The sequence below is a fragment of the Frieseomelitta varia genome, unplaced genomic scaffold (assembly GCF_011392965.1).
Source record: "Frieseomelitta varia isolate USP_RPSP 00005682 unplaced genomic scaffold, Fvar_1.2 scaffold_418, whole genome shotgun sequence".
NCBI lineage: Eukaryota > Metazoa > Arthropoda > Insecta > Hymenoptera > Apidae > Frieseomelitta > Frieseomelitta varia.
In genome coordinates this window covers 1,293,812-1,304,808 of record NW_025110166.1, presented here as the reverse complement: position 1 = coordinate 1,304,808, position 10,997 = coordinate 1,293,812, and positions in this window count along the sequence as shown.

The following is a 10,997-nucleotide window of genomic DNA, read 5'->3' as shown; positions in this document are numbered from 1 at the left end:
CAGGTTTGTCGTTGTATGATACTGTTTTCTGAAATTGCGATAGTTTAAATATTTACTGTTCAAATATTTAACTTTATTAATGTGAGTATCTTGTGAGGTACCATACGAAATCATATACCGCGGAATTTAAAAAGAGATTTAATACGGAAGGAGGTAGAGACTTGCTCGGAAACAATTTCGATACTGATAATTTACAACCGATGGAATTTAATACCACGTCGTGGAAACCTGACTCAAGGAACTCGATACCGACAACCCTTGACTTCAATGACCCGATATCGACCTGCTCGCGCTTGTACGACTCAACACTGGGCTTCGCTAAGCTCCGCTCCGATATTCTTCGTCCGACAAATAAACGAATCAATTTGCGACAATTTCAGCGCAACAACGCGGTCTCAACAAACGAAGCAATAACATCGCGAATGATAATCGACAAATTTTTGCAAAATTTCGGATCATAGTTGATCTGGCAATTAACGATCTCGCCGGACAGTGTGTCCCTTTGAAAACGACAGCTTTAACGCGGAGTAGGCAATATCGATGAGCTCGCGTGTAAACAGCGCGCCCCGGCCGCCAGGAACAATGAAATCATAATTTTATAAAACGGCTTTGCACTCTGAATGGCCTCGAACGAGATGCCACTGGCTGTTGTTAAACAAATGATATTCCGAGGCTTTTGGTTTAATTCAATTGGGTCGTCCGTTGTATCGGAATATGCGCGTATCGGCGATTGTTCGAGTCAATGAAATATTCGTAAATTGTATCAATTCTTTGTTCGGCCGGCCCTCGTTAACGAAATCCCAAAATTTCGCGAACGTCCGAATTTCATCGCCTCTAGGTCAAAACACGACGAAGTGCCAAATGTTTTCCTGATTTTTTTTTTGGATTCTCTGCAGAAGAATTTCTATTCTAGTAGCGCGAGTCAATAATAGATCCGACAAGTAGGTAGATTCGTCGCTCTGTAGAGCCCTCGTTAATGAAATCCCTCGTTAATGAAATTCGGCGAATCCATTTCAACTAGCATTTGTCTCTAAATTTACATCCGTATCAACAGTGATACAAGTGAATGATATATCCGACACGTGTATAAAATTATTATTCCGCGCGTGGCATTACGCTAATGGAATTTTGCCGATTCGCCCAGTTTCGCGTAGCCTCTAAATCCAAATCCGTGTCGACAATGGTACAAGTCAGCGATGAATTCTTTATCGCGCAGTCCATCTATGATGGAAACTGCCCCGCTCCGGAAATTTCGCAAAATTTCCATTACATATTCCTCTAATCCACGGCTGGAAAATAACGCACGATAAATGAGATATTGTCCGCTGCTGCGCAGGCTACAAATCCAGGCCGATTAATTCAACTAATTGATACAAATGGAGCTACGTTGTTTTAATATTATTCCAGTAAACATCGCTTCTCGTTCGAACGAACGGATATTCCGATTGACGGATCTATTTTACTTTTCATCAACAGCTACTGCCTCTCCCGAAACGTTGCACAAATAATTACTTGAATATCCTCTGTCCGCAGTCTCGTACTTTGGAAAGTCGTTGCTCGACGACAATAACGCCGGCGATCGAAATCGATATTTCTCGTTCAGTCGAATTTCCATTGAAACGGATCCGCGATACCGCGAATACGTTTTTTTTTTTTTTCGATTTTCCTCGCCGGGAACCGTCGAAGGTTAAACGACGTCTCTTCGTTCGTCGCTGAGAGTTGAAGCACGCGATCAGATCTCAGTCAGAATTCCCTCAAAAATCCAACGAACGCGGCTGAGGCCAACCATCCGAGCTGATAAGGTCGTTTCCCAGGCGAACGATCAGGCGTCGGCACGGTGGTTTCGAAGAGCGAGAGCGCAGACTGCCCTCGGTATCCAATTATAACGCGCGCACGGCGTGCCTAACGTTCGACAAATAGGCTTTGTCGCGCCACGCCGATCCTCCCCGATTAATTATTATTTATCGAACGATAATGACGAAACCGTTTTGTCAACAATTGTACTTCTCGAGACGATGTTTTTTTTTTTTTGCATTGTTCACGCAGCTCCGTTTATCCTCTTTGCAAAGAAATCGAACCTCGGTAGATACATTATTGGGAAAATTTTAACTCTGCTGCACTCCACGCGTTTCATCCTTCTCGAGTGTCAAATTACATAAATTATAAAAGTATAGTTTAGATTTCTACAAAAATGAATGGTCTCGCAAGGTGAAATCGCGATCTGGTGTGAAGTGATTTTTTTTTAATACATCAATCGATGATCTTTTTTATAGAAGTCATATGAAAAACCAGCGACATAGTTTTTAATGCACTCGTTGTTTCTTACAAAATTTTATCAAGACACTTATGAGAAATCGTTAGTTTTGGAGATTCTGTAAAGTCTATCGTGTGGAAGACGAGAGGAAACAAGAACGGTATTCTTGGCTTCATATAGATTTTACAGAATAATTTTTCGATATCTTGTATCTTTGGAGGTGATCTTCGTATGATTTTTATTCATTTTTTATCTGAACTATCTTTCCGTATAACGTACGAATGATTCGCATTTGTACAATTTTAAATTTCGAGGAAATATAAATAATTTACTTCTGATATTAATATTTTAGTAATCTTTCACATTGTAGGCAAGTATCTATTATTGTACAATCGTAAAAAAACGATCATAAACGATAGAATAATAATAATTAATAAATTGCACATATAGAACAATCGCAGATGTAATACATCTAGTATGTAAAATATTCAAACCTTACGATATTTATTATAAAATTTTAACAACACACAAAAATACGCAGCCCAGCAATTAATTACGTGTATCTGCAATTAAAATATTTATATTATTTCCATGGGAAAGATCCATCTCGTTCAAAAAGAAATGTTCCGAGCACACGTATTTTTTTTTTTTTCCTTTCTTTGTTTGTTTGTTCATTAAAAGCACGAAACGCGCGAAAGATAATTAAATTGCGCCGGGCACTAAAATCAAATATATAAAAAACGTAAACTCGGTGAAAATAGGACAGCGTTAACGAAAAAAAAAAAAAAAAAAAGAAAAAAAATACTCTGTAACGAAGTTAATCAAATCTAATAAAAAAACACGTGCGCAGCACTTTGCAATTTCGACCGAGCAGCAGTATTGTTGTGTAATAAAAAAAAACGAAAAAAAAAAACAGAGTAAGAGAGCCAGACACATTGGGTTAAACAAATGGTATCCAAATTTCCCAGACAATGGCCCGAGGTTTATAAATAGATTTGATTGCAATCAATATCTGTTACCGTCACGCGAAAACACACGGTGTCCAGTTATGTTATTAATACATCTCAATTAATAACCTGTCATGGCGTTGCGCAAGCTGGCCGATATCGTTGTTATATTCCCGGTCGTACCTTCATCTTTACCGGTTCGCGCCATTGTTATTGCCACCGCAGCATAATCGCGCGATATTATGCTGGCCTCGTGAATGTGTGTATATATCACGGAGTATTAAACGCCCTCGAGATCAAATTTAACCACCCGAACTCGTGCGCTCTCGAAATTCCAACTACATACATACGTATGTATATAGGTACGTATAACCAACCACCCATTGCAGCACGCCCCTTCTAGCAATGATATTTTCATTTATTTCTCCGTAAGAAGTACCGCTCTTTGTAATTTCTTTGTTAATTATTGAAGAGTCGAGTTGTAAATTTCAGAAGCTTCTGCGATATAGCTATATTTATTATATATAAATTTTATTATATAAATAAAATATAAATAAATATATAAATTATATAAATAAAATATAAATAAAAATATAAATAAATATATAAATAAAAAATAATTTAAATAATATTAATTATATTTAATGTAAATTGCATATTAAATTTTGAATTTAAATGAATTATTGATATTAATATAATTATGGTTAAATTATTAATTAAATTAATATTTTATATATAATTTATTTATATTAAATATATATATATATTTATATATATAATAAAATTATTAAAAAATTCTATATAATTTAATGAAAATTAAATATGGGAATTAAAATTAATAATATTTTCCTCCGGTGCAATTCTCAATATAAAAGAATTTAAGTGATAGAAAGATTTCAATTTTTCGAAATCTAGCAAAAGCGTCTGCGATCTATGTCTCACGGTATAATCGTTAACAATAAAATTGGAGTGAAAGAATTATACATAGGATAGAAACAGTTCGTTTGGAAAATGAAAAATTCAATTCCGGAACACGAAATCGGGGAGTTAATCTTCTAATTCATTTCCTCTTTCTACTTACCGTCACGTTTTGCAATAAAATTGGAATGACAGGAAAATTGAAACGATAGAAACCTACTAGTGTGGAAAGTGAAAAATTCAATTCCAAAAGAGTCCAATCTCCTAATTTATTCTCTCCTCCCATCTTCAGTTTCATCTCTGCATCTCTGGGTTTGGAAAATCCACCGACACTTCATAGTTCGATAAAAATTTCGACGAAACTACAATTTACGGAGGAGGAAGCTAAAAAGAAGTGAATTTCTAACACGGTTCAAAGAAAACGTAAAGATCGATCCTGCTGTAAGTCAGTGCACGCAGCGATGAGATAGCGGGGCAGAGAGGCAATTCGATGGCAACAACACACGCGACAGCAACAACGTCGAACGCTAATTGGATCCAGAGGATCGGAAAGCACCAGGCCAGAAAGAATTAACCAACTATGAGAGCTCTCGCGGCACGATCCCGCGCTTTCGACGCGAGAACAGCAAGCATTAGAGTTGTTACTTTGTCCTCACGTTCGTCGAAACCGAGACCGTGTTACGCGGTTTCGTCGTTGTTTCGCCCGTTACATCGGCTGTGTACCTTGAATCGAAACGCATTACGTCAGCTACGTACTTATGTGCGGGTGAACCGGTAAAAGCTACGTAGGTATAACACCATACGTGACGCGATGACAATATTCTGTATTGTGCATACACGTCGTGAACGTGATGCATGCATCGTTATTTGTAGGTAAATTTAGTTGCGAAACGAATAACATTTCGAATCTTTTTCTTTTAACTGTGAAGTTAAAGATCTCGGACGAGATGATACTGATCCAGGGACTGTTTTCTCCAAAGAAATTGGGCTTTGCGAGTTTCGAGTGTTTGAAGAAGTTTGAACGAATAAACAAACGTGTAAGCGCGAAATACTTATTGATTATGTTACAAAGAGCACCGATAACAGTGAAAAATTGCCGAACGTTTAAATTTATAACGTCGTAAAAGAAAATTATACAACTCGGTTTTATTTCAAAGCGTAAAGCTCCTATTGATGATTTTACATCACGTAAAATAGATGGGAAAGTAAAGATATCTTTTTCTGCGAAAATTCAAACGCAATAAACAATTTTTTTCACAATTGAATTCATTATAGTCTTCTGTTTACAACTTGCTGTACGAATTTCTTTACTATTATTTATTATAATTTCGTGGATTAGGTGACGAAATGTCAAGATTTCTTGACATTTTTGTCATTTAACTTTAATATTCAACGTTCAATAAATTGATGAAAGAATATCGAACAGTGAATTTCAAGAAGTGGTTGTAACTTTGATCTTCAAAACGATAGTGGATCTAGTTGCGGCAAAAAATTTACACAACTGAAACGTTACACATTCTTTTTGACAAACTTACGTCAATTTAAATTATCACCGTCTTCGATACAGTTCTGCTCCTCGCCATAAACGTCCAAAAATAGTTTCCTTTATATCGTTCAAGATTAAATATTAATATTCAAAGAGACGGCTATCATAAAATTTCAAAAGCCCGGTAATTAGCCAAATTTCTCGAAACTTACTGCGAAATATTCCAATTAATTTAATTGCCGGTGGATCGTTTAATCATCGATCTGCCCTGGAAATTGCGCGTGACAATTTTTTACCAACGGAACAAGATACACTAGAGATCCGAAGCCTTTTTTAATCCTGACCAAAGCTCACCCTGGCTCTCGTTATTACTTTTTCTCAAAGGTTTACTTTTTCATTATCATCGATAGGTTGAAACACGACGATAACGTTCCTCGCGTCGATTTATTCGTCGTGTCATTCCCGTTTAATAAATATCGCGTTTCGCGTGGCACCGTTCTCTAAAAAGATGAAACCAACTTCGATCTCGACCAAGCCACCCGTTTTCGAGACTTTCAGATTTGCCTCTACCGCGCTCGAGATTCGTAATCGGCTGATCAACACCATTTCTTTCGAATGGGAATTCATACTTTCGAGATCGTGATTTAAAATGTCGGATCTGGATGGATGTGCATTCTCTGCAATTTCTAATCGTCGAGCAACGCTTGCCAAATTTGACATCTCTTTCGAGACTTCTGTTCTTTCCTTATTTTTTGTCTTTCTTTCTTTCTTCGAATGTACCGCATCAGTTACGTAATGAAAACGACGAGAGATTGAAAGATATATATTCGACGGATTATATCGGTCTTTTCAATATCGCGACTGACTTTTAGATTTCGCTATGTCCGATACGTTAAATTACTTCTCGATCCGGTTTGCTTGAAAATAACAGGTGCATTTGCATAATAAACGTCCTTGTATAATAAACGTCGTTCCCAGGTAAACGGAATCGATGAACGTAGCTTGCTGTCGAGCGATGAAAATTTTTAATCAAAGCGAAACTCAGCCACGGCGAAACCTGATCGATAATATCGAGATTAATTGTCCGGCTGTTGAAAAATTGAACGTCAAGGAATTTTCAGTGCCCGATGTGCAGTTTTTGTTATCGTAGAAACTTTGCTGATTCTAATTATTACAGTCCATTTCGAGTGTTCCATTTCGATATTATGGGCCAGCGTTTTCCTCGCGAACGGTAAGCTTTTGAAAAAAGTAAAAGAAGAGAAAGTTTCAAAGTTTTTCACAGTCATCATGACTACAGGCGTATTCCAAATTTTTTATATTGTTACAATGTTGTTCAAGAAAACAAAGGCGAAAACTTCAACGTTTTTAAATGAAGCAATATATTTTTTGATTCATTCAAAAAATTGCATGACAAAAATATTAACTTATTATAGTAGATACTTTAAGTTTAATTTTGTAAAATTTATGCAAGAACATTGTAAACGCAAGAACACTGCTCTTATTTTTCATACGATGGGTTCCACAGAATGAAGATTAAAATATCTTCTACACTAGTAATTTTTCGACATACACAGGTTAATACTCATTTACAGAGAATTGCATCAATTAAAAAATAAAGTGAGAAATATTAAAGCAAGAGACTAGAAAATATTTGCAATACAATAAATTACGAAAGCTTTTATTTATAAATTTTTTCGAAAAATCATTTAAATCATCAAAATTACATTTTTTCGTATCTGCAAAAATTTCTAACAAAAATTATAAATTGACCATTTTGATAGTTCTAGTGATAGATCAAAAAGTATAAAAAATTGAAAATCACATTCGGTTCTTGATTGCAAATATAAAAAATTGAAGTACTCCATCATGCTGGCTACATATAACGTAAAAAAAAAAAACTTACCATTTACGAGAAAAATATCGCAATCATTCTGTTTATTATGCAATATCCTGATAATCTTACAGAATTTCAAAGTAAAATCAACGAGAAACGTTTTGCGTCATAGTCGACACGATAGTCAGATACAATTTCATGTACGCCGCGTCACAGTGACAATTTCAATTACAGCGAGGGTAATTAGCAGCTCTAACGTTATAGTTCGCCTAAATGGCGGTAACCGTATCCTTGAACCATACCAGATACCGTATTCGTCGCAAATATTTGCGCAGCCAGATTTATTTATCGAAGCAGTAGCTTCGAACCTGTCTGCGAATTCGATCGCGAGCTTTCGAACCAACCGTAGGAGCCATAAATTTCCCATCAACACGCTTCACAGTCGATTTGCTTGGTTATCGATGGTGCTCCCAATGAACCAATGGAACAAATCAATTAAAGAACGCGCAAACAGAAATAATAGATATTTTTCGCTGCATATAGGAAAATTCTATGATTTGTAAAAAGAAGAAAAGAAATATTATTCCGCGTTCATCGAACGATGGTAAAATTGTAAAATGAAGGTAGACACGAGAAAAAGAATTAAGTTAAACTTTAGAATTCGCTTTCACAAAATACTAAATACTAATCTAAATCAGGCATGTCGAACTGGCGCCAATCATGGCTGCTCGTGAGCGATAGGGGAACAGCCCCCTCCTTCACTCTATTGTTTCTTTCTCCTCCGAACATTACGCAAGCCCCGCCATTATCTTTTAGCCTTTTTTTTTTCTTCGTATCGATCATATAAAACATTCAAATAAAATATAATTGAGTAATACAAGAGTATAAAACAAATAAAATATAATTCAACTGAAATGTAATTAAGCAATGTAAGAGTATGAAACATTCAAATAAAATATAATTAAGTAATATAAGAGTATAAAACAAATAAAATATAATTCAACTGAAATGCAATTAAGCAATGTAAGAGTATGAAACATTCAAACAAAATATAATTAAGTAATATAAGAGTATAAAACAAATAAAATATAATTCAACTGAAATGTAATTAAGCAATGTAAGCATATGAAACATTCAAACAAAATATAATTAAGTAATATAAGAGTATAAAACAAATAAAATATAATTCAACTGAAATGTAATTAAGCAATGTAAGAGTATGAAACATTCAAATAAAATATAATAAAGTAATATAAGAATATACAATAATAATTAATTATTGAGATCCAGTCGCAAAATTATGAAAGGCTGAATTGTGGATTATGAACATGCATCGCCACCAACGCGTATACGAAAAGTACTTTTCCATAAATTAACAAAATTAAACCAACTGTGTGTGTGTATGTGTGTGTCGCTAGTTTGCACGCGATGGGAGAATCGTTTGAGGCCTAGAGAAGAAAAAGAGTGGTAAATAAAGTTTATCGAGCGTTGAATTCGTGTAGCTCGCCTGACCTAAATCACCTGGACGCATCAATTGCGATCGTAACTAAAACGCAACGGAAACGCGAGAGATCCTTGACGGAATCAGAGAGATGAATTTGAAGCTGGGAAAAACGAAGCGCGGTTGCACGATATCCAACAGGAGTCAGCCTAAAGTAATCCAGCGGATGGAAACGAAAGTTCTCGAAGCGCATCGCCATCCGTCAGCGACGACACCGGCACGGATACGTCAACATAAATATCGTTGATGCGTCGTTCATCAACGATAAGATCGCGGCGTGGAATGCTGCTGGACGAGAAGCTTCGACGAGGAACAAGAGGACGGAGTGACGATTAACGAACGATTATTAAAGCAGCCCCTTATCGCGGTAATTGCGTGGAATAAATCCAGGTAGCGAACGAACCGACGCGACGTCGCTGTAATTTTCTGGCTCGGCGAACCACCGGATGACGATACTCTTTCTCCCTCTCGCACCCTTTCGCATTCTTCCTCTCGCTCTTCGGCGAACACCACCCAGGTCTAGACTTGTCTCTTAGTCAACGCGCGCGATACGATACGATAATCTTTTCAGCCGGCACGGCCGTTAATCGCGGATCGATTTTGCACCCTTCGAGAGAAGCTACGGGGGTTGCTACGTGGAAATGGCACGAGGATCCGCTGGAAATTGGCAACAGTCACGTGGGTAGAACGTGTCACATCGACAAGGGGCTGTAAGTAAATCCGACAGGCCCGTTCCTTCCAACGAAGATCCCGAAGCTTTTTGCCAGAGGAGTCGATCTTATCGGACACCTGGCGAGTGATCGATGCTGACAACGCTTGTTTCGTGCACTTTATTGCGCTCCGCGGGTGTACTTACAGGCCCCCGGATCTGTTTTATCGCCGGCTTTCCAAACTATCGAACGGTGTAAGCCGAGGTCTCGTCAGTGCCTATCAAAGGGTTTCTCAAGGCGAGGAGCTTGACAGCTCTGTCGAACGGGCTTTCGATTCTCAATTCTCAATTCTTTGGTATTCCGTAGTTGAATTAAACTACAGAATAACCTGAACCTTGCGTTCCACTCATCTAATCAACTTTCGGGTATTTATAAATATCTAACTCAAAAACTTTCGAATTTGAACGTTCATAAAATTACCAACGTCTCTGGAAGTATTGCGACAGAAGACGAAATCTTTTTTTTTTTTTTTTTCGTGCGTCGTGGCAACGAACGAAAGCGAGAGACAGAGGAGATAAATTTTGCGCAAGTTGGAAAAAGCGCGAGGGACAAAGGGGTCGACGGCACGGATAGTGGCGGAGACAAAATTCGATGGAGCGCGTCAGCTTTGAACGATGCTGGAATTAATTAACGCTCACGGAGTCATTTACAACGGTTAGATGGAATTTTTCGCTGCCACCCCTGTCCAATGGCGCGCGATGGAGGAATACAATGCAGTCCGCAGCATCGATAACAATGGTCGATCGCTCGCCGGTTCAGTGTACCATTCGCGGCAACAATCAATCTTGTCAGATGGCTCGTCTCATTGTCTAATAACAATCATTTACGCTGCTGACGCGATTAATCGGCAGCTTAATAATCCCGCAAACACGACTACATCGATCCGAAATCATTAACGCCGCATCACCGTTTAAACGTTCATTCGTCTCTGACTAAATGAGCTGCTACCGGGTGTCCCGAAAGTGCGAATCACTTTGCCAGAAAAATCTCGTTTATGTAATTGGATCGTTTATGTCCGAAATACCGATCAAAGCGTGGAATTTTCATCGGAGATGTTAAAGTGAAAAAGAAATGAAAGATACATTTTACGAAAAGTCATTTAAACCTCAAAGAGGTTCACTGTCCTTCACGCGTAAAGTCTCTAACAAAAGTTACAAATTGGTCGTTTTCAACACTTTTGCTTCGGTGGTTCTAGTATTAAAATAACCCTGTCGTTCTAATTTTTAAAAATTAAAAGATTTCTATCGTTACTGTTCCCGATTTTTAAAAATTGAAGAGTCTGCAGGCTAAAGAAGGAAGCAGCTCCATTTTTTTCCTTTTTTTTTTTTTTTTTGGTACATATCCCTT